This window comes from Stenella coeruleoalba (assembly GCF_951394435.1).
Source record: "Stenella coeruleoalba genome assembly, chromosome: 3".
In the NCBI taxonomy this organism is placed as follows: Eukaryota; Metazoa; Chordata; class Mammalia; order Artiodactyla; family Delphinidae; genus Stenella; species Stenella coeruleoalba.
In genome coordinates, this window is record NC_137148.1 from 130,689,116 (window position 1) to 130,714,827 (window position 25,712).

Genomic DNA, 25,712 nt, shown 5'->3' on the forward strand with positions numbered 1-25,712 from the left:
GAGACAGGTGGGGTCTTTCAGCAGGTCCAGGCTTTATCACCCATGGGGAGTTGTTTGGTGGTTTTCAGAGTAAATCCTGGATTGTGATTTTAGGATGGGGAGTTGAGCTTAGAGCTCCACCTTCTTCCAGTCCTTGAGAGAGATTATCTCTCTCAAGGTGGGGCTGAGTATTGCTAGACGCTTTTCCCTTTGACTGGAAATCTAGGAAAATGACCTGGGCAGCCAGTCAATGGTATAGATCCTAGAATTTATTTAATAGTGTAGATGTTTAGGACCATAGATATCACCTCATCTCACTTCCCCATCTTAAAAGTGAGGAGACTAAGGCCTAGATTGGTAAACTGATTTCCCAAGGTCACCCAACACATAGTATGGCGAAGCTGACCCTGAAGTCCAGATTTCCTGACTCCACATTCTGTGATTATAGAACACATCTGTGAAAGAGAGAGAGTGAGCAAGAGATTGGGACACAGAGGATTAAGGGGTGGAATTTAGATCAACATTTCTCCGTAGGTGCATCATACTAAAATTTCACATCATAGATAATAGTATTGATATCTATCACTTATTAAATATTTACTATGTGATTATCACTTCATGTACATATATTAATTAATCCTTATAACAACATCATAAGGTAGGCAGTGTTGTTATAGCTACTTTACAGATGAGGGAACTGAGGCTTGGAGAGGCTCAGCAAATTGTCCAGTATTATGCAGCTCATAAGTGACAGAGCCAAGACTAGAAGAATGAGTATTGGCAAATCACACTTCAGATGACATTAAGGCCATTTAAAAAGAGTCTTGGGGAGAGGCTTGGTCCCTTCTGCACTCCAGGTTTTAGTTCACACACTTTTAAAGTGCAACAGATGATCTTCAAGATCTGTGCATGAGTTATTGTTCTATTACTTTATTTTTCCTGGTGTTTTGACTGCACACAAGATTTTTCTAACTAAAGTTTGAGAATAAGTATGCAAGGTTTTCCTTCCTGATAAAATGAGGGTGAAACGATGTGGTAGCTGATGCTAAAAGCTCTTGCTGAGTCATTCTGGGATGACCACATGCCTCCCAGGACAGCCTTTCTAGGCCTCCTTCCACTCCATTATTTCAGGTTTGACGGATGGTGATAGTACCTTGCTCCTGCTTAAGAAGCTTGGTGCCTCTATTTTTTCCAGATTACATGAGGTTTTAACAAGGCTTTTGGGGTGATTCTTTGTCATTAAAATAACAAATGGATTGAAAACAGCCTTCTGTCTCTTTGGAACCCACCACGGTTCCGTGGATGATAATCCAACTGGTGATGGAACAACAGAGAACCATGAGGCTATCAGAGTGGGGAACTGTAAAATTCCCTGTGATTTGTCGGTGAGAATGGAGAATGTCAGACATCTCAGAGAATAAATTTAAATCCATGGCTGGATAGTGTGACTTTTGAGAACAAATTTTTATAAATGTGCAGTGGGATTGGCTTGGGGATATGGGATATCTTTTTTTTTTTTTCATTTTTTTAAAATATAGGCTGCTCCAGCTCTTAGTTGCGGCACACGGGATCTTCACTGAGGGACGTAGACTTCTTAGTTTTGGCACTCAGGCTCCTTAGTTGTGGCATGCAAACTCTCAGTTGTGGCATGCAAACTCTTAGTTGTGGCATGCATGTGGGATCTGTTTCCCTGACCAAGATCAAACCCAGGCCCACTGCATTGGGAGTATAGAGTCTTACCTGGCTGAGAGGCCAGAAAAGTAATAGATTGCATGTTTATTCTTCTGTGGAAACTATGGAAATAAGTGGCATAAGCATTTAAAATGTTAGAACTAAAGGGTTTTAAAACATCAGAAAAAAGTTGAGTTAAATGAGAACATGGCTGTCCCCTAGGCAGAGATGCTAATCTAATACTAGGAATTCTGATTCAAGTCCATGGAGCTGTCTAGGCAGCAGGAATTGGAATATTAGGTCCAAGGGGGCTGGACTTGTATGCCTGGAGCAGATCCCCACAGAAGGAAGCAAGATCAATGTCAAAAGAAGAGAATAATTCCACTTCCTGTTTCTGATCCCTCTTATGAGAACAATTTAGATCAAGAGTGATACTGTCATGAGAAAAATGATATGTCTTTCAACAAACTGCCAATTGAAACTTTTAAAATAAATGACTACAGTGAAGATGTTGAATTCAGGTCAGTTTAAGGAATTGACTAATGACAGCAGCAGAGATCACCGGAAATGATACAATCCTGAAACTGACAGGAGGTGAGATGGAGGTTACTCTGTAGTAAATTATGTTCAGAAATGGGTTAGCTACTCTGTTCAGAATTGATACAGAGAAGCCTCAAACTTCAAAAGCTTCAAACAGCTTTCTCACCCTCACTTTTTGAGTGGCTAGTTGTGTGATTTGGGTTTCTTCTCTAAAGGGGCTTCAGTTTCTCCATCTGTAAAATGGGGAATTTGGCTGACTCATCATTTAGGTTTCTTCTACTTCTTACCTATTTTTAGATCTGCTACCATGAATGTCTGCTGGCAGAAATAGGAGCAGTAATACATTTTACTTACTGTAATTTTCAGGCAATAGAATCTTCCCCATCCATTTCAGTTCATGGTTCTCTCTCTCATCCTTGGAATCCAGTGTTTGTGGCTGGTATCCTTTATTTGACACCTATCAGTATTCTGAACGGTGGTTGTTAGCAACTTGAAGGGCAAGATTTGTACCTTATTCCATTTTGCATCCTGAATGATTAGCACAGTGATTGCAGTTAGTACCTACCACCATTACCACTAACAACAATAAATAATTGTAATATCAACAGTAATAGTTGCTATGTATTTAGTGCTTACACATGTGGTGGGCATTGTGCAAGGCACTCCATATACATGATCTTATTTAGGCCTCAAGAGAGGAGAAACAGAGAGATTGAACAACATGCCTGAGGTCACACAGACCATGACTGGCAGAACCAGTATTTGACATGTAACCCAAGTCTGTATGTTTCCAAAGCTATGATCTTACCCACCATAGCATGCTACTTTCCTCCAAAATTTCTCATCTTCTATAGATAATAAATACCTAAACCTGAAAATTCAAGAAGTAGGAAATAGAAGCATGTTATTTAGATATATGGAGGTGAGTGACAAAAGAAACAGCTAAAATAATTGAGAATGGTTGCTTTTGAGAAAGAGATGAGAGTACAGGAGAATGCTGTTTTTTCGTAATAAGTCTCAAAGAATTGTGTGACTCTGTAAATTACGTCCAAATCTAATTTTGATGAAAATTTAAACTTGAAAGTAAAAGAATTATGGTATACCCATTTAAAAAAAAAAAACGGAGAAATAGGAAATGGGGTCAGACTGGGGAGACAGGACCTGTCCATTTTACAAGAGGATTGCAGACTCAGAACACTGGAAGGGAGAAATCTGGGAGCCTTTGGGTGAGGGGAAGTTCACCCTAGTTGTGGCATAGTGTATGTACCTATGCTTACTAGTGTCCAATGTAAATCTAATTAAACCACATATATAATTTAACCTTTTTGGAAGCCACATTAAAATAAGTAAAAAGGAAATAATAAAATAATTTTAATAAGGTATTTTGTTTAAACCAATATATCCAAACTGATCTTTTCAACATATAATAAATATAAAAATTATTAATGAGCAAAAAGTAACTACTAATAAATCATCCTTAACACTTCCTGTTAGGCATCTTAGAAACTCTTGGTTTGGCCATCAAATTTATGGGCCTTTTTGATAGTGCTACAAAGACATTTGAAGTTGGAGATCATAGCACTGAGTGTATTCTGAAAGTAGATGTTTAGTACATGTATTTTGGGGGCCTTTCTAAAAAAGTTATAAGTGAAAAAATTTAAACTAGATTAAGAAATGGAATCGAGTGGCTCATTTTACAGAAAAGTCTGGGGGAGGTCTTGTTTCAGGCCAGGCTGGATCCAGGTGACTTACTCGTGACATTTCTTGCTTGATCCTTTCATCTCTTGGTTCCGCTTTACTTGCTTTTTTTTCCTAGCAGGCTCTATCCCTGTGGCAGAGAACATTGCTCCAAGAGTTCCAGACTTTCGGAATCCATATGGTTTATGGTTCTAGAGGAAGGGAAATAGCTTTCCTGATAATGGGGCAGAAATCCCAAGGAGGACATCACCTGACCTAGCTTGGGGCATGTACCCATCCCTGAACCCATTAGTGTGTCTAGAGGAGATGAAGCATTCTTATTGGCAAGGCCTGTGGAATGTGACCTCCCTGTGACTTGGAAGGCTGGAGAGTCTGGATGAGCCTCAGCCAGATCATGTGAGCTGAGTTAGAAGACAATGAAAAGGGAGGTGTAATTCTCCAAATGGAAGGATGATGCAGATGAATATCACAGATCTACTCTAAAATCTCCAACTTTCTCACTGTTTTAAGAAATGGTGTCCTTTCTAGTGTATTGGAAAGAGCATTGGGCTGATGTAAAGGGCATCTTGATTCTGGTTCCTTCTCTGTTTCTGAATAGCTATGGAGCCTTAGACAAATCATTTATGCTCTTTTGGATTTAGTTCCTGTATCGGTAAAAATGCAAAGTAGAATGATTTGATCTTTCTGAACCTTTCCAACTCTGGCATTCTGTTTCTAAGTGCTAGTGATGAGTATCACGTCCTCTGAATAGCAAGAAAAGTCAGTGGCTGGTTTTACTATAGATCAATGATTTCATACTTTCTTTTAAAAGTCTAGTTATTATCTACAGTAAATTAATGCAGCCTTCTCGTTTCTGACATCTGTGCATCGCACCATGGAAGACATTAGATCTGCCATGGTGAGCTGTTCTATGAAAATGGTGCAAGGGATGTATTCTTAGTTTTCTGTACATTAATAAAAAAAGTTTTTGTGTAGTTAATGTGAGCTCCACCAGGGCAGCAGTCATGTCTGTCTTGTTCCGTGCTGAACCTCCAGTGCCTAGCTCAGTCCTTGATGTATAATCGATACTTAGAAAATATCTGTTGAAAGACTAAATACAGTGTAAAAAATGAAGATATAAAATTTCTTAAAGCTCATGCATTGTAGAACCTTCTTGAATATAAGTGATCGTATATAACCAAAAGAAATATTTTAGATAGGAATAAAACAGTAGTAAATGACAGTGATGCGGTTGAACCCAGTCAGCACAAGTGTACAGCTCAAGAAGTTTTGTAGCTATATCATGTTGCCTTCAATGGACCTCAAAGGTTAAAGTCCAATGCTTTCTGGCCCTTATGATTGATGGTCTCCTTTCCAGTGCCCCAGACTGATTCTGCTGTTGAAAAGCAAATTAAAATTTTCTACATCTTTTGCCTTATTTCTATCTAATTTTAGCATGTTTTCTTACGTAAAGTATCATTTTTTGTCATTAGAGTCATGTTGATCCATTCTTCAGGGAGAGTTTGGGTCCTGTTATCTTCTGAGTTTATTCCAGACTTTTTTCTTTACGTGCAGGTTACACTGAACTATCATGGCTAGGTTGCTTCTTAAAAATAGGACTTTTTCCATGTCACTTTCTTAATAAAGAATGAAGTTTTCAGTTCGGGTTTTTAGATCCTCCACTCTTGGTCTCAATTCACCTATCAAATTTTATTTCTCACTACTCTGCTTGAGGACCTGTGATGATCCAGTCTTTTTTTTTTTTTTTTACTTTTATTTGCATTTATTTTTTGAAGCATTTATTCCCAGACCATAAATCTTTGTTTCTTCAGTTTCTTCTGGGATATCTTTTCCTTCTGGGCAACCTCCTCTTCTGGTTTAGGAACAATCAGTTCTCTTTCAGTAAGGATCATCTCAATGTGTCAGGGAGAGCTCATGTATGAGTTGATCTGACCATGAGCTCTGTAAGTCCTGTGCCACATCTTGGGGGCTTTGTTCACCTGGATATGCTCAATGACCAGAGAATCTACATCTAAGCCCTTAAGTTCAGCATTACTCTCTGCATTTTTGAGCATGTGCAGTAAAAATTCAGCACTCTTTTTGGGCCACCGACCCTGTGTCCAGCCCCACTGTTTGGCTTGGGCACACCTACCAACTCCACCATTGTAACGATGGAATGGCACACATTGCTTCTTTAAAGTGACATCCTTCAGATGCTTGGTGGCTTTTCGGATATGCATACCCTTAATGGCCTGGGCAGTTTCATGAGTGTTCTTAAAGTGAACGCGAAGATTTGAACCTCTTGACTTGCATGATTTTGTGGGGTTTTCTGGGTCATGTGAATAGCGAACCATTTTTAGAGGTCACCTCAGGCCGCTTACCAGAAAAGGAGGAGTGGTCCAGTCATTTTAAGTGGTCTAGTCATTTTAAGTATTGTCTACCATTTTTAGGTGGTTCAGTCATTTTAAGTATCATCTACTGTGTACGTTGCACATATTATGAGCTCTCCTTGCCTTAAATCTACCTACCAGTCCAAGGTCTATCCATCATCCAGTGCTTTGGTTAAAATCCATAAGGATTTCTCAAAGTATAACCTAGAGATTTTTCCTTACTTAAATTTTTATACCATTCCTGGATTGAAACCAACATTTCCTACATAGCCGTGAAGAATACTCTTCAGACTCTGGAAAAAAAGTCTTCCATTGTCAAAGTGGTTTGAGAAATTTCACTGTCCATGGAAAACAATTTGGAAAATAATACTTCTTACTGTGAGTTTCTTGAGGGCAGAGATTAAGTGTGATTCATTGTTTATACTCAGTGGCTCGTATATTGCTTGTCCCATAAGCATTCAACAAAAGTAGAATAAATTAATGATTGATGAAAATTTTTTCCTTCATTATGTGCTAGATTATGTTAATTTGACTTAGGTTTTGTATTTAAATCTTATTTCACCAGGGAGATAGAAATCTTAAGGACAGCACCATGTCTTGTAAGGTTTTATTTTTCACATTTAGTTCAGGACTTGTCATCTGCCTGGTAATGAATAGAAACTTGTTGTGTTGCTCTAATTTGACCACTTGAACTACTATGTGTGTCATGTCAGTATAGTGCAGTCAGCTTTACTTTGACAGTTGGAATTTGGTATAACGCCTTTGTTTATTCCATCTTCCAGGATTCACTCTGAAGCAGCTATTCCAATATTGCATTTGGCTGAATACTTGCAGGTCCTTTTCCCTAACTTATTGGAATAAGTTTATTCATTTTATCTCTCCTCTTACAAATCTGTTTAGCTTGTACATATGTGACCAATGTGAGCAAAATGATGCACTGAATAGGTCTTTAAACCTAGCTTTGTATCAACCAGTGAATGTTTTCATACTCCTGAAAAGATTCTATAGAAAGGATTTATAAATCAGACATTAAGGTTTCTAAGGCAGAAACTCAATAATTTGAAATAATGCCAAGGCATTTGGTAGGAGTTTTTGGCAGGGAGATTTCTCTAAAAACCCCTTACCACTACCCTGCCATTCTCTTAAGACTACCCTTTTTAACTGGAAGCACTTTTCTATAAGAATTCATGTATTTACATCTAGTTTTCTTAGACTTGTGTTCCTGTGAATGTGTGGTATGTTTCCAGAATATGATGTAGCATATTTCAGTTTGATTTTTATAGTCTCAGATTTGTTATTTGCTTGTCTTATTTATAGTACCTGGTATAATTTCAGTAAATTATTCCAATGAGTCTAAAAACTAAAAATTAGTTTCAATAAATTTGTAAAAATTGTCATTAATTTATACTATTATATAGCCTTAGGAACACCAGGAATATCGGCATTTTCAAATAAATCAGCCAAGTAACTGTGATTATAAAAGTCTAGAGAACTAACTTACAAGAGAAAAGGTTTCAGAAGACAAAATCAGTCTCTTTTCCAAGATTAACTAGGCAAGTTCTCCAGCTCTTTCTCCAGAACGGAAAGCACAGGTGTGATCTCACATACAGGCTGACCATCTTATAATAATTTCCTCTGTGAAGCTTTGTGGAGGCATGTTTTATTAGGTATGGGAAAACTTTACAGATTTCCTCTGATTAATTCTTCGGAAAGGGCTCAGATGCAGAAACTGCAATTTTCAACCCAAAGAACAATTAAAAGTGGTACACATATATTGTACCCCAGCATGCATCAAAGACTCCTTTCTTCTGCCATGGACTTCTTCCGAATTTACCTCTCTGGCACCTCCCCCAAATTCTCCATTTTTACTTTTAACTAAATGTTCAAGCCTTGTGTAATATATTAGTGGCAATATAAACCATTAGTTGGTGCCTCACTAGGGCTTTGAGGCTGCATGCCCATTTTACAGCAGCATTTATGAATGGTTGACAGCAAAAGCTCTAAGGTTAGGCTTACATTGAAAAAAAATGGCACCATTAATTTTCGTCTAGGAGCTTCAGTGGTTCCATTTCCTCACATTCAGTTCTCTGGGCAACCCTGCTTCACTGCAAGGGAAAGCAAACCTGGAGACAGGAGACCAGCCTCTCTGGGAGCTCTTGCATTCTGATGACATAAAATTAGTAAGAGTAGAACCATGGGCAGCAGCTATTGCCACAAAGCAATGATAGTTCATGTCATTGACCTCCTGAGTTTCTTGCAGGCAGTGAGCAGGCATAGGACTTCACACTTACAATTGCAAGCAGTCGTGTGATAGTTTATTATTTTTTTCTTTGTGGTGTGTGTGTGTGTGTGTGTGTGTGTGTGTGTGTGTTACAGAGGTGGAGAAAATGAGATGAACTCCAGTCTTAGTCTGTTCAGGCTGCTGTGACAGAATACTATAGACTTGTTGGCTTATAAACAACAGAAATTTATTTCTCACAGTTCTGGAGGCTGGGAATTCCAAGATCAAGGCATTGGCAGATTTGGTATCTGGTGAGAGCTCGCTTCTTGGTTTATAGGTGGCCCGTCTTCTGTCTGTGTCCTTACATGGTAGAAAGGGCAAGGGAGCTCTCTGGGGTCTCTTTAATAAGGGCACTAATCCCATATGAGGGTTCCATCCTCATGACTTAATCACCTCCCAAAGACCCCTCCTCCAAAAACCATCACATTGGAGGTTAAGATTTCAACACATGAATTTTGGGACACACAAACCTGCAGTTCATAGCAGTATCCTTGTGCACAACAGCTGACATTGAATCCATGTGTACCTGATGATAGTGACAATATTTGAATAGAATTGTAGAATTAAAGAGTACTTAAATTTTAACATTTGTTTCTAATACCAGCTTTGTATTCAGGATACTTCAAGGTAGTGGCCAGACTCCTTCATATGGTTTAAGAGGCTCTCCTGGTCTGGCCCTTATGCACCTTCCCAGAATTTATTTAATCTCTCTTTTCCTTGGATTCTGTCTTCTCACCAAACTAAACTATTATTTGCCAAATCACCACCTGTTTCTTGCCTTTTCAACCTTTGGATATCTATTCCCTCTGCCAAAAACGCTTTTGTGGCTAACTCCCATTCAGGAAGCCTGCCCTGAACCCTGCTGGTCCTTCTGTGGACATCCACACTCAGCCTGTATATTGCCTATTATGGAGTCTTCATCCTATTTTACCACTGTCTGTTTGCTTGTCTACCTTCCTCACTAGACTGAAACTCCTTGAGGGCAAGAATCATGTCTTGCTCATCTCTATAGCTTTAGTGACTGGCATACACCTATCAAGTAGAACTACTTCTTGAATTAATTTGTGGGTTATGTAAGGCAGCTCTCATAACTGCTGTCTTACAGATTAAGTGAATGAAAAATCAAAAAGAGTGAAAGGTCCTATCAGTGGAGACATACCTAGAAAACAAGTAACAGATTTAGAACATAAATTACGACAGTGGCAATACTGCTACTACTATTACTATCAATACTACTACTACTACTTATTATTATTATTATTAAAATACCATGAACCAGGAACCACACACACCTGGTTTATTAAATCCTCAGATCAACTCTTTAATGTAGGTATTCTTACTATCCACCTTTTTGTCAAGGCAGGATTTAAGTTTCAGAGAGGTTCATTAACTTAAGGTCACACAGTTTGACCTTGCCTTTCATTTACTCCTTGCTGCCTCTTAGGCATTTTGGTTAAATATGCAGATCTTCTTCCCCTGTACTACATCAAGCAGCAGCCAACTGTAGAAAGAAAATGACGGCAAATCAATTGGTTGCTTTGCCTGCCAGTTGTCAAACACTGGTTGGACTGATAGATTTCACTGAATTGATATATCAAGTTCAAATTCATCTTATCCAGACTGCATTTGATTCTGTAGACTCTGATTATATCCTTTCTCACACTGTATTCTAGAATTGCAGTAACTTAACTAAAATGTAACATTTCAGACATAGAATATAAGGACCCTAGGAATAGCCCCAAACTTTCATGCTAGCACCAAGGAAGATAGTTGTGTTTCTTCCCCATACACTTGGTACAAATCACTGCCAGATACAGAATGTTGATCTGGGGGTCTAAGTCTGACCTAGACTGGCAGTTTATATACTTGTGATGGATTTATGCCCTGGTGAGTTGTAGAGAATCGGTTAGACTTGTGGACCCATCCCCCGCCCCCTTCAGCTCCCCTAGAACTTAGGAAGCACATTCACAGAGCCCTAAGCAAGCAGCGTTCTGGTGAGCTGATAATGTGCAGCCTCTGCCTTTGTCCCAGCAGACTGGACAAGGGGCACGTCCAGTTCATCACTGCATGCACAGCTTGATGCCCTTGTTTGAGCTTAGTAAATCTGTGTTGAATAAATCAGTTGATTTGGCATTGGCAGGACAAATCGGGCTGATAGCCCTTTCTCTTTCGACAGCATTTCTCATTTCCATTTCAGTTATGTTGGATAGTCAGTGTTTGTAAGTAGTCTTCCTCCAGCCTAAAGCACCATACCTCTTTTAGATGGTAACATTTCTTATTATGGCGTCTTAGATGGTGTTATGAGACTTTAAATGGAGTGCCATTTCTTAAAGATGTCCCAACTGTCTTATACAATCATCACTAGTTTAGCATGACACCTTCTTCAATATTACCAGGTGCCCTGCTTTATGCACAAGCTCTGTTTTGTTTTGTTCTTAACAGTTTTGTTGAGGTATAATTGACGTACAATAATCTGCAGATATATAAAGCCTACAATTTAATAAGTTTTGACATGTATATACGTATAAAACTGTGAGACTATCATCACAATCAAGATAGTGAATAAATCACTCACCCCCCAAATTTCCTTGTTCCCTTTATAATCTCTCCCTACCCCTTTCCCCATCACTAGGCAATGACTGATCTGCTTCCTGTCATTCCTATAATTATTATGCATTTTCTTGACTTTATATAAATGAAATCACAAAAGATGTATTCCTTTGTCTTACATCACTCAGCATCATTATTTTGGGGTTCATTTGTATAATTGTGTAAGTCCATAGTTAATTCATTTTATTGCTGGGTAGTATTATATTTTATAGATATACCACAATTTGTTTAGCCATTCATTTGTTGATTAAGATTTCGTTTGTTTCTAGTTTTGGGGTATTATGAATAAAGCTGCTGTGAACATACATATATATGCTTTCGTTTATTTTGGATAAGCACCTAGGAATGGAATGTCTGGATCATACGGTAGGTGTTATGGGTTGAATTATGTCCCCTGAAAAAGATATGTTGATGTTCTAACCCCTGTACCTCAGAATGTGACCCTACTTGGAGATAGAGTCTTTATACACGTAATTGAGTTAAAATGAGGTCATTAGGGGGGGCCTTCATCTAATATAACTGTTGTCCTTATAAAAATGGGAAAATTTGGGCATAGAGATATGCACAAAGGAAGGATGCCATGTAAAGATGAAGGCAAAGGTAGGGGTGATGCTTCTGCAAGCCAAGGAATGCCAAAGACTGCCAGCAAACCACCAGAAGCTAGGAGAAAGGCATGGGGCAGATTCTCCCTCACAGCCCTCAGAAGAAACCAACACTGCCACCACCTTGATCTTGAACTTCTATCCAAAATTATGAGACAATAAATTTCTGTTCTTTAAGATACCCAATTTGGGGTACTTTGTTATGGCAACCATAACAATCTAATACAGTATGTTTGTTTAAATTGTTAAGGAACTGCCCAATTGTGTTTCAAAGTGACTATACCATTTTATATTCCCAGCAGCAGTGTTTAAGAATTCTAATTCTTCCATGTGCTCACCAACACTTGGTATGGTCAGTTTCTCTAAGTTTAGCCATTCTAATAGGTATATAGTGATATTTAATTGGGGTTTTAATTTGCATTTCCCTAATAACTAATGATGTTGAGAATTTTTTTCATGAGCTTATTGCTATCTATATATCTTCTTTGATAAAATATTTGTTCAAATCCGTTACCAATTGTAATTGGGCTGTTTTCATACCATTGCCTTTGAGAGCTCTTTTTATTTTCTGCATGCAAGTCCTTTATCAGATATGTGATTTCAAAATATTTTCTTTTTGTTTCTTATCTTTTCATAGCATTTGAAGAACAGAGGTTTTTGATTTTGATTACATCAAAGTTATCAGTTTGTTCATGTTTAGGTCCTGCCTTTAGTGCCTTAACTAAAAATCTTTTCCTAAACCAAGGTCACAAACACTTTTGCCTAAATTTTCTTCCAGATGTTTTCTAGAACCTAGAAGTTGAGTTTTTAGGTTACATTTGAGTATGAATTCATTTTGAATTAATTTTTATGTGTTGTGAGGTATAAATTGAGTTTCCTTCTCATTTCTTCTTTTTGCTTATTGATATTTAATTGTTCCAATGCCATTTGTTGAAAAAATTACTTTTATTCAGTTGAATTGTCTTTGAACCTTTGTCAAAAATCAGTAGACCATATATACATGGGTCTATTTCTTTACTCTCTGCTCTGTTCCACTGGTTTGTCTATCCCTATGCAAATACATCATTTGATTATTATAGCTCAGTGGCTTTGAATTTGGGGTGATTTTGTTCCCCAGAGTCATTTGGCAATGTCTGGAAACACTGTTGCTTGTCATAACGGGGGTGGGATACTGTTTGTGTATAATTGGTAGAAGTCAGGAATATTGCTCAACATACACAGAATAGCCCCCCTACAACAAAAGAATTATTCAACCCAAGTTGATTGGGCTACTTTAGGACCTTTGCATCTGCATGTAAATTATGGAATCAGCTTATTAGTTTCCCTAAAAGTCCTGCTGAGGTTTTGTTTGAGATTGAGTTAAATCTATAGGTAGCAAATGGAAAAAATCGATACCATAATGCTACCTTAATAATACTGAGTGTTTCCATTCATAAACACTGTATATCTCTCCATTCATTAGGTCTTCTAAATTTCTTTTAGCAAGGTTTTGTAGCTTTTCAGTGTATAAGTGTTGCATGTCTTTTATCAAATTTATCCCTAAGTAGTTAGCATTCTTTTGCTACTATTGTAAATGGTATTGTTTTTTACTGAGTAAAGTTTTAAAGAAGAGACATCTATATTTTCCATGAGCTTGGAAGGCTAATTAGCACATAACCTGCTCTACTGGGTCTTGTAATTTCAGGCCCCAGCATAACTCTTAGGATTCATGGGATTCCAAGTGATAGTGACCCAAGTTCCTTCAGATTAAGAGAAAGACGATACCTCACTGAACAAAAGGAAGAGCTGCAGATCAGAACCTGGACATGATGGCATTTAGATTCACTCTCCCGTAGCTTCTCAAATTTTCTCCAAGGCATCTCCAAGTCTTCTCAAACTCTCTCCAAGCTTCATTTCCTCATGATCTTCTATGTTGAGGGATATGGCACTTTGCAGCTCCAGGGCCATATCCTGGCAGCCTCATGAATAGAGAGGAAAAGAGATTTTTCTTGGCCGGCCCCTTTAGATGATTCCTGGAAAGTGCCCTGATATTGGCTAGGGTCACATATCTAACCCTGGACCAAAGACTGGCCAAGGCATTGCAGTATAATGATAGGTATCATCAGGATTATATTCCATCAGAGTTTTAGGGTCCCTTGCTAGAACAAGATGGTGTGAGGGGAAGTGGAATGGAAGTCCTGGGCAAAGACAGCAGCCACCACGACCAGAAACATCATCTCCCCAGATCTCAGCATGCTCAAGAATTCAAAAGAAAAGCCCTATCATGTGTCATTATTCTCTACTGGAAATGGTGTCATTCATTAACAGATGTTCATGTTGACGTTTTTAATGTTTCTATGTGCATCATTTTTGCCTTCATGGATTGAGGGCCTGTTTGGGAAGCGCATCTTCATTTCCATGTCTTTTCTTCCCTTCCTTCATCCAGACAGTCCACATGTTATTGAACCCCTCTGGTTTCCAAACTCAGAATAACTAAAACTTAGTTAGGAGGATCATATCCAAAGAGGATAAAGATGGGTTAACGCAAGAAAGCAGGCATTAGAATAGGGAGACGTTGTGAGAGAGTCGTCTTTTGGTTTATCATCGCTACTAATCCTGAAAAGTATATTTAACTTCTCTAAGCCTCAGGTTTCCCTTCTTCCCGCCATTTGGGAATGTTGTCTCTGGATGACATTTTGCCTTTTTATGTTTCAAGTTAAAAACAGAACTAAATTTTGGTGCGCCAGCCCTCCCTTTTGTCCCTTCCCCAGTGCCATCAGATTCACTTTAGGTTAGAAAAATCTCTAGGGATGGATCAAGGAGGTGTTTTCTGACAAGCCCAGCTTTTGCAGCCTTGAGCAAGCCTGGGAGAGCTAGGGTGTGGGAGTTTTGCTTCTGTTCCTTGTGGGAATAACTATTTCTATATTTACACAAGGGATTCAGGCTGCCATGCTGTGTGTCCTCAGCTGAAGAATTGTTCCTAGAATGCTGATTAAGGGGAATAAAAAATTCTCTTTTAGAAAAGGAAGAACAAGTATCTGTTCTCTATATTCTCCTTCCATCTTTTACTGCTCTCATACCCTCTCCAGGTCCTAATAGCAAAGGTGAAAAAGAAGAAGAAAATTAGAGAACAGTCATCATCGCTATATATGAAGGATGTAGTATGTACCAGATCTAACCTGAGGGTTTCACCTTGTTGCCTCATTGAATCCTCACAATAAATATATGATGTGATATCATCTCCATTTTCCAGGTGAGGAAAACTAAGGTTTAAAGAGATTACATAACTTGTCTTGGTTACATAAGTAGTTATTACTGGAGCTAGCGTGTGAACCTAGATCTGGCTCCCCTCTCAACCTCTATGACATCCTGCATCTCATTGTATCTCAGTGAAGGAAGGACTTTTAGAGATCCTGTAACATTACCCTAATCGTGGAGAGAAGAACAGACAATTAAATTGTCTGGTTTGCCTTTAGTTGAATAAGTTAATTCTAATGGTGAGAAAATTGAAGCAAAAAAAAAAAATCCCTAGATAATATGTGAAAAAATGAGGATTCCTGGGCTTCACTCCCTGGAGATTTAGATTCTGAAGGTCCTGGAGCAGGGGGAGGAGTTAGAGACAGAGAAATGTAGACATGTGTTTACTCTTCAATGCTCCTGATACAGATACAGGTGCTCACTGGATTATACCTGCAGGAAAGCTGGATTGGCTTGTCCTGGTTATGTGGTCATTGTTCTGAATTCATTCTCTTTTGGGCCAAATTTGCATTCATTTTGCCTTAAAAGACTGTGTGTGTATGTGTGTGCCTAAGGAGAAGGGATGGAAAAAGAAGGAAAGCCATGGAAAGATAATTAGGTCATCAGGAGACAGGAATGTCTTACTGGGGTAGACTGAGGAATCAGCCATATATTTTTTCTTTTAGCCCAAGAGCTGTATTCACCATGCAGCCTAGGTGTGCATGGCTTCTTGCTTCAGTGAGTCTCAAAGGTGCTGCCCAGCTCTGGTCATTTCTGGGCCATAGACTGCAATTCAGCTTTACCCAGCCCTCTTAAAAATATTGCTTTTGACCCCTGGGGAGATGAAATAACGGAGCCACGCAAAGTCATTACCACTCCAGCCAGAGAGTGGCACAAGACGCCTTTCTAATGGAACATCAGGAGTCCTGCCCTGCAGTGTGAAGCACAGGAAGCTTTCATGCTTCTCTGTCTCTCCTGCAGAAACCGTTGGAGCTGCCTCACCTCCCTTCTTCCATTCTTCATAGAGAACCGAAGTGCTCTTTTTATAAATGTGGAACAAATCAAACCTCTCTGTGTTAGAGTCGTCATCGAGAATGTAAGCTCCAGGAAGATGGGGATTTGGTGGGGCTTTTTTATGCTGATGTATTCTCGGTGCCTACAATGGTACCTGACCCAGGGGTAGATGTTCAATCAACTACTGACTGACTGACAGAATAAACGTATGAATACACTCTTCTATGGCTTCTGTCACAGGTAGAGTAAAATCCACCTTCCTTAAGATGGCTTTTAAGGCCCTTCCTACCCTTCATCTTAAACTTGCTCTCCCCCTTCCTTGCCATGGTCCAGACTTCTCTCATTCCTTTGAGTCCATCAACAGCCTTCCTGCCTCTGGGCTTCTCTGCTGCTGTTCCTTCTGTCTGGAATTCCCTACTCTTCACCCTTACCTGAAAGGCACCTTCTCTTCCTTCAAGTCTCAGGTTGACTATCATTTCCTTGGAGAGGTGGGTGTTCCTTGCCTTCTCTCTTCCATCTAAATTAGGTTCTCCTGTTTTCCTTCAGAGCATTTTTTCTTCTTTTTTGGCCCTGAACACAACTTATCCTTATTTGAGTCTTCACTAGGTCATTGTCCATCTCTCCTACTGGACAATAGGCTCTCGGAGGGAAAGACCGTGTCTGTTTATCTCTCTTCTGTATACTCAGGGCCTGGCAGAGGGTCAGGCACAGAGAAGACCCTGAATAAATAAATATTTGTTGAGTGAACAGACGCATTTTAGCTGCAGAAAACTTCAACTAAAATAATTGAAGTCACAGTTAGGAATACTGGCGTCCTGCTTTCGTGAGAATGAAGCCAAACCCTGGCTAACCCAGATTTGCTAAAGGGAAAAGGGTGAGCCTGTCATTGTGTGAGGATGTCAGAAATGATGGAGTTGGAGTTGGTGCAGACATGACAACTGACCGCTCCTGCTGGTAATTAGTAGCCTCAGGCTAACTTGTAGCAAGAGTGGGCAGGAAACAACTCATAACCACCCAATTAAAAGGCAGTGCGAGTTTAAATTTAGAAGCCATCTGTGGCCATGCCATGGAAACCATGCTGAGGAGGACAGTCGGGTGTATAGCTCTTGCTCCAAGGGCTGTTCGTGCATGACAGAGAGATAATTAAAGACACTGTGAATCTGCACATTTTGAAATTATGCCCAGTGGCTCTCTTGTCCTGAGCAGATGAGAACACCATGAATTAGGGTCTGGGCCACTGCATAGGAGATTCCAGGTCAGAAAGTATTTAAACCCCTCCTGTTTGAAAGGGAGAAATACATTTTTTATTGATGCCATCAGGTAAGATGCATGGAATGCATTCCTACTCTGAGCTGGGAATTGGAGGATCTCTGTTCACGAATCCCCTTATCCCCGGAAAGTCTTCATGACCTTGGGCAAGACCCTCAGCCTCTTTGGGAATCACTTTTATACATTGAGAAAGTTAGTATTCTTTTGATTAGAAATGATGAAGAATTTTGACTCTTTTTTAGGTGAAAAGGGTCGTAATTGGCTCCTATAACTGAGTACTGATGGCAGAATGTGCTTTCAGCCTAGTTGGACGCAGGAGCGTAAACAATTGACCAGGACACGATTCCTCCTTCCGGTCTCTTAGCCCATGTTCTCTCTTGCCTCTGTTCTCATACCAGCTTTCCCCTGGTGATGAGATGGCTGTAGCAGCTCCGGCCTATACCTTTTCAGCTAGGCTTTTCTCCATGAATTCTACACACACCCTGAAATTCACTCTTTTTGGACCAATGGTCACTGTGGCTGATCTCTACTCATGTCAGCAGGAAAGTCCTCTACCCCTCCCTAGAAGACGCTGAAGTCCCTTGGATTTTGGACCCTGGTTTTTCACAGCTGTGACAGCATGCCCCAGGAGGTCAGCTGCCCCTGGTATACTTGAAACTCTTTAGTCAAGATCCAGAGATAAGGGGGTCCACAGTCAAATAGGGTATATCCAAATGGGGTTCATTGCATTTCTTCTCAGGAGTGACTGAGTTCTGACAGCAGGTGTTCTTGCTGATTTCCACCATGTTACACGTGATGGATGAAATTCACATGGCAACGTGGTAGAGTGGTTCAGAGGGCACACTCTGGTGTTGGGCAGACCTGGGTTCAACTTTTGACTGCCCCACTTAGTAGCTATAAAACCCCAGGCAAATTGCTTAATGTCTCCCAGCTCTGTTTTTCTATCTGGTAAAACAAACAAAAAACACCCCACTTAACTATGGGTGTTGCCATGAGGGTAAGATTAAGTGACATAATTTGCAAAATGTGCTTTACACACATAGCAAACACATACAATAACAATGAAATGTTATTTATTTATGTGTGTATAAAACCTAGAGTTTTGCAAGACTCCTGGTCAGGGACTTTGCATAAGTCTGCACCTTTCTCTTGTATTCAAGAAAACCTATCGGGATGCAGAGTTACAGAGATAACCTTGAACGTGCTGTCTTCAACACATTTTTGTGTCTTTGTGTTAGTTACAGTTTTGTGGTGGCATTTACCCCTAACTGGACTGTTTCATGGCGGTGTGTCATGGCAGCACCTTTATTTAATGTTTCTTCTATAGTCTGACATCATCGTCCCCACCAGACTGTAAACTGTATAGTGGACCAGGACCATGCTTTTTCATCTACCAGTGAATGTGTGGTGTCTTGCCCTGACTAATGAATTCATGGTTGATCTCCAAGTATATTATTAAAATTTCCCTTAGAGCAAGGACCATATAAAATATCTCATAGTTAACCTCAGGCCCCCCAATATAATAAAAGAGCTATTATTTACTGAAACAAAGTAGGCACTCACTAAATAATTGTTGTGTAATTTGTGTCTTTATTTCAGTCTTTCTATCAATTCTGTTTCATTCTACTAATACTTTTAGATGCTCATATACAAATGTGGGATGGCTATAGCTCCTCTCTTTGTCACATTAGTTATCAGAAGAGTGCTCTCAGAGCTCTAACTTCTATACTGTCTATGAGTACCCCACCAGCAGGAGAGTGTGTATAGCCAAGGGTTTGTGGATTCTCTCAGTTACTGCTTTGAGAACTACTGTGTACTCTTTCCTCGCGTTACTCCCAACAATTTACAGAAGAAAATGATCTTATAGTTGTAATACTGGCTTACAGCTTTTTTTTTTTTAAGATTTTTCTTGATGTGGACCATTTTTAAAGTCTCTATTGAATTTGTTACAATACTGCTTATGTTTTAGTTTTTGGTCATGAGGCATGTGGGATCTTAGCTGCCCAATCAGGGATCGATCCCGCACCCCCTGCATTGGCAGGTGAAGTCTTAACCACTGGACTGCCAGAGAAGTCCCTGGCTTATAGCTTTAAAACCTCTTTCATCTGCATTATATCTTTTTTTTTTTTTTTTTTTTTTTTTGGTAGTGAAACATGGTTTTATTGAGAACGTCTCAAGTCCTCTGTCTGAGTGACAGGGTCTCATGCTCGGTGCTGGCTGGTCTCAGTGCAGGAGGAAGCTCATGCAGGGGGTCACGTGTGGCCTGCACATCAGTGGACACACAGGGGGCACCGAGGAGTGCGCCTGGGTGACAGCGCTCTCGGCGGGATTACATTCGTATGAAGTGTCCGAATTCTAGAATAAAATTAACAGCATATAACCCAAAGTTGGAGAAGCAAACAGCTTTCGGGGCTCATTCCACGAACATTCCACAGACCGCCTTTAACTGTTCACGACTGGGTCCGCAACATCTGCATTATATCTTTTCTCAAGGTTTTTTGCCTTGGTATATGAGAGATGCTCTTGCTTTGGTAAGTCTAATGTCTGATTAGATTATGTCATTTATCATCTAGCAAGAAACAGTCCAGTTAATAATACCTGTTTCATTTTCTAAGCAAGTCATGAAGTAATTGTGAGAGCTAAAGACATTTATAAGTAGCTTGGATAGACATTCCTCTCCTTTTCCTAAAAGTCTGAAAATTTCCTGTTTGTTTCTAGGGGACTTTGCTACTGGATGTGCTGCTTGCATCTTCTTTAACTCTCCCTTCCACAAAGTGAAATGAAATCTCTCTCTCTAGCAAATTTTATATACTAAAAATGCATGACTTTTGTAGTCAGAAGAATCCCCACGAGTAAACAAACATATTTGCAGATGCTTGCATGGGTGGGGGCATTTTGTGTCTGCCTGTCCAGCATTCTTTCCTTTGGGGAATGACCATGTTCACAGCTCCTTCCAGCTCTACCAAGGCTGCTGAACATGGTCCCTGCCCCTGGACCAGGGTAGGTGTGGGCAGTGGGTTGTGGACAGCCAATGGGCCAGCACTGATCACTCAGATTCTTTCTCCTGGGGATTGGAAACTTTGAGTAGCCCCTCTGCAAGAGTTCTTCAGTTGGCTCTTCCTTCAAATCTATGAGTTACCGCAGATCCTCTGATCAAATTCCACTTCTTCCCTTAAGTTTAGTCAGGGTTAATTCCTATATATAGCACACAAAGAACTCTAACTGATACAATTGGTACTCTGAAATCTACCCTGAAGTATGATGCCTGCTCCTCATCCCCTGCTTCTCCAGAAGCTTCTGTTTTGATTCTACTGTATTTCTCAATGGAAGTTTTCTGGTGGCAAGAGAGAAGACATTTCTGATTAGCGTTGTTATTGAGGCGCTTCACGTTGAGTCACAATATTCAGCTGACTCTAGTCTAGACTGATCCTGGGAGCAACTAGGACTTGTGATCAAGAATTGACTAGTGAGTGTCGGCGATGACCAATCTCTTGATCTCTGTATTCTGAAGTCATGTCTGTAGTTACATCGCTGCTGAGACTATATCTGTGGTCTTTTTATTTATTTATTTTTTAATTGAAAAGAAAATGGGTTCCCCCCGCCACCCCCAGGATGATGAGAAGTCAGGCAAACTTGAGACAGAGTTATGGTCCATGTGCTGTTCTGAAATTCCTCTAGCCTTAGATGCTATGAATGACTCCAGGTAACAAGGCTCAGTTACGAAAATCACCCAGCAGGATACAATGTTTGAGGAACTAGGAGGGAAAAAATATTTTCTAAATATAGATGATGTGTTGGTAGAAGCCAGCAGTGGAGCCTTTTGCCTCCTGACTTCTTGGCTGGGGTTCCCCACCATCCCAGATTGCCTCTCTAAACAGGCTCAGGACCTCTCTATATCTGACTCTAAGCTGGGCTCTGAGTTTAGCAATTTTTAATGGAATTGATGGAAAGGAACACCAGTTAGATCAGATTTTTGGCTGTGCTGGCATGCCAGCCTGCCATATTTTCATAGGCACCCAGATTACAAGTTTATTTATGTCCCCAATTTGCTATAACTGAAATTAACAACAGGCCATTTGGGGACCTGGAGAACCACAGATGCCGATAGAAGCAGCCACATCTTTCACATTTTATGCTTATTTGAGTCACTGAGTGTGGGGACTAATAAAGAAGAAACGGTAGGTTGATTTTCTGTCGTCATCATCATTTTTGTTAATATAATTGCTATTAATCAAAGCTTGAGAGATTTCAAACATCAAAAATAATCTGAAATATAATCATACTCTGTAGTGCAGTGCCCTTCCCGTTCCCCCTCCTCCTCCTCTAAGGAACAGATTTGGAAACCCAACCTCACTTCTGAATAAGAATAAATTATAAAACTGTAGAAGGAAATACTATTCCTTTTGGCATTGATGGCTTTGGGGTCTTCTCTTCCCATTGCGTAAACCAAGTTCAAATAAGAGACCGTGTCTCTAGTCACAAGATACTTAAGTTGGGAGTAGTTATAGCAAATGGTGGGGGAGGGTGGAGTTTATAACAGACCCGAATGATTGAGATGTTTTCCATTACAATATTGTTGACAATAGTCCTGGAACTCTTTTTTTCTTTTAATTTTTGCTTTCATTGCTGGAAACTGGATTGAAACTCCTCTTTGAAGCTTGTTAGAGTTATAAGAAGGCCTGATCCCAAAAGTGGGAGCCTGACTCTGCTCATTAACCTCTTCTTTTACCCTAGGCAAGTCACCCTTCCTCTCAGGCCCTGGTTTTTTCTTCTCAAAAATGGAGACGTAATAATCTCCAAGATACCTTTCAACCTGAGAATGCTTTGATTCTGTGAATTGCTTTTGGAACCAGTTTATAGGCACAAACTAAAAAAGGTGAGCATGGGCTTCCCTGGTGGCACAGTGGTTGAGAGACCGCCTGCCGATGCAGGGGACGCGGGTTCGTGCCCCGGTCTGGGAAGATCCCACGTGCCGCGGAGTGGCTGGGCCCGTGAGCCATGGCTGCTGAGCCTGCGCGTCCGGAGCCTGTGCTCTGCAATGGGAGAGGCCACAACAGTGAGAGGCCCGCATACCGCAAAAAACAAAACAAACAAACAAAAAATGTGAGCATAACTTTGGACCGGTGATATGCTGAATTTATAGTGATAGTTTGCAGACTTTAGTGTGCTTGAAGCTCATCTGAGGTGCTTGAGAAAAAGAATTCAGGGTTCCGTCTCTGGAGATTCTAATTTGGTAGATCTGTGGCCAAAATCTTTGCTTAAACAGACCCTTTGGGGGGGGTCTCTTTTGTGTGTGCACATGCATGTGTTTCAAATGAGGGGAAGCAGGGTGAGAATATGATACTTATAAGGGTAAACATAATTTGAAAAAAAATTCCCTTTCCCATAATTCTTTTTTCCTTTTTTTTTTTTTTTTTGAGTAAACTTAGCTACCTGATCCTTAGGAAAAGACATGGGAACTACATTAAGCAGATGTTCCTTGATCCGTGTAGGCTCAGAGGAGGAAGAGCAATTGCTGGCACGATAAAGGAGAGAAATGCCAAACGTTGCCAAAGGGTCCTGAGCCTCTGAAGAGGACAGATTAGAGTCAGAAGACTTAACTTTCATTCCTAGCACTGCTCTTTACTTGCTGTGGCCTTGGACAAGTTGTTGGAAGCCCTCTGAAGCACTCTTCTTATTTACTGATTGGGCTAAGCTCTGTGACACACCCGGATATCCCCTGAGGGCTCAATGATTTACTCTGTCAGCTTCTGGAAGTGCTCCTAGAAAATGCCCTCAGCTTGGAGCCCTCTTTGGAGACGGCCTCAGCTGAGGAAAACTTCAGGCTTGTCTAAAGCCTGCCTCCTTCTAGGGCAGCCTCCAATAAGGACTCATCACTGTGGTGGTGTAAAGGCCCAGCCTTCTCACCCCAGTGAGTGACAGTTCTCAAGAGCCAGTGTGGTCCAGAGCTCTCTGTGGGACTGAGAGAGACCTTTGGGGGGACTAGTCAGTCAACTTCTCCCTCTACCCATCCTGCTTCCTTTTCCTCCCTTGCACAGGTGTTGATTATGAGAGGGCTCCCCAATAAAGGCCTTGCATGCTAATCTCTGTTCCAGAAAACCCGGTCTGGAAGAGCAGTAGTAATAGTACCAGCCATGATAGTAGCAGTGACCGTGTATTGCATGCTTACTATAGACCACACGAAATGCCAAGTCTTGTACAAACATTATCCTGCTTTCTCTTCAACACTGTCCTATAAGGTGTGAATTCCCATCTCATTTTACAGATGCGGAATAGCTTTATGAACTTAAAAGAAAACGAAATGTGTAAATGTGCTTTGAATACAAAGTAGTATTACTTCTATTTATAAATTTCAACTGAAAAGCGTCTTTTAAGGCTCTCCAGTGGTCGTCTCCAGATGAAAGCCTTCTAACTGGTTCTCAGTGGGAGAGAATGACAGCTCTCCTCCCTTGTCCTCTGTCACCTGCCCCATTCATCCAACTCAAAGGGAAACCAGGAGGCCTTTTCAGTCCTAGCCTCCCAGTGGCTCTTTAAAAGTGCTCCGTAGGCTGTGATATCCTTATCTTTCCTTCTATAGTGTGCCTTGCACATAGTTCTGGTGGCACTTTTTTCAAATCCAGGAAATCCCTTTGCACAGGAAGAAAAACAGCACCGACTTTCTGTCTCTGTATCCCCAGGATTTAGAGTTATACATCACATTTATTCACCCTCCCATTGCACACTTTTCTGGCATCTCCCCTAGCCCAAGGGATGACTAAGGAGAAGGCCTTGTTCTCAAGAGAATTAGCTTTCATACCTGCAGGTCCTGTCCCAGACTTTGGGGGCAAAGTGAATTCCAGATCCTGAGTTGGGGGCTCGTGGTTTAGGCTGCACTGAATTCCTCGTGTACTGAGCCTTCATGCCCCAATTCCATCAATGCATCCAGGGGTGGCAACAAGTTCCCTCTCACCTATGGCCTACAGCTTGAAGCTCTTTATATTTGAAAAGACTAACCTACCTCTAGAGAGACAGAGGACCCCAAGCTTAAGTTAAACCTACTTCTTGACTGAGAATACCTGTCATGGTTTAGGCTTAAACCCATATTAAGGTTTTCTATCATTTGCCACCACATTCAGTCACATTCACCCTAAGAAAGTAGAACTCTTTGTTAAAAATAATTTTGTAAAATTCTTTTCAAATAAACTGGTAGGCTCTCTGCCAATAACTGTTTATTTCTTAGAGACTCAATTGCACTCTCAACGAAAGACTCATCCCTTTCTGTCAATATTCCCTTCATTGCACACGGATAATGTTTACTGTAGCGACCTCATACCAGCATCAGTTTCTTTCATGGGGTTACCTGTAGCCAAGACAAATAGCAGGAGTTTAGAACCTCATCTCCCAGAGCTCTGGGAGAGTCCATCTTTATCGTGTTTATTGGCAAGTAGGTGTGGGAGCACTGGGGTTTCCTGCCTTCCTGCAGCCCCATGATAAAGATGCATAATCTGGGCAACATTTGCTGACTCAGCCCTGAGCTCGAGGTCAGTAAGGTCAGGTGATTCCAGCAGAGGTTAGTCTGTGCTGTGTGCAGAGAAGTTACTATTTGGGGGACAAGAGAACCCTGGGAAAGTTTGGATACTGGATTTTGCAGTTATATAAGAGATATGTAAAGATGCGAGGATTTAAGAAAAAACCATCATAGGAATCCCTTTCACTTGAAAATTCATTTATCCATTCAACAAATATTTATTCAGCCTGGTATATGTTCCAAACACTGTTCAAGGCATAGATAGAAAACAATGGATGCTACCTTTCTGAAGCCTGTATTTCGGTATGGGACTCAGACAAAGAATACAAGAATAAAGCAATATATAGTTGTGGTGAATATTATGAAGCTAGTGGAAACGTGATCAAGAATAATGGTAGACGCGGAATGGGGATCAGGAACCATTTAGAATGGGTTTTTACCCAAAGCTGTTCCGAGGGATGATCTTTTTTCATTGCCCTGGAAGGAGGGGAGAGGAGAGAGCCGGCTGAGGAGCAGAAAATTCTCTCCAGGCAGATTCTCCTGAATGTATGAAACCCTAAAAAGCTCCAGGAGGAGACTAGTGTGGCTGGGTTCATGGATGAGGCTGAAGAGGAAAGTGGGGCCGGCTGCTACAGAGCATATGGCAGGCTATGGTAGGGACTGAGTTTATTCTAGGTTGTAGAGGAGAGAGGCATATCTGATGTGGTCTATGCAGTATCTCGATTAGCATAGTAAGAGCTATGCTTCCAGGGTAATCAACTGCAGCTTGCTTACGCATGCTCTCAAAGAGGTGACACTGGTACACATCACGTGTACTTTGTTTTGAGTTTCCTGGAAAAAATTTTTCCATGATACCACATAATAGTTAAGAGCATGTACTTGGCAGTCAAACATCTTGGGGTTGGAATCCTGACTCTAGAACTTGTTTGTTAGCTGCATAACTTGGACAAGTTAAG

General features: G+C 40.5%; 1 protein-coding gene and 1 pseudogene across 17 annotated transcripts in view; one reads left to right on the top strand and one right to left on the bottom strand.

Annotated features, from left to right (window-relative positions):
• SGCD (sarcoglycan delta) overlaps window positions 1–25,712 on the top strand; it is a 1,717,585-nt gene that overhangs the window by 394,035 nt on the left and 1,297,838 nt on the right. The window lies entirely within an intron of this gene.
• Window positions 5,381–7,385, bottom strand: LOC307183984 (large ribosomal subunit protein uL22-like; annotated as a pseudogene). The gene has a single exon. The product of its transcript is annotated as a large ribosomal subunit protein uL22-like (transcript).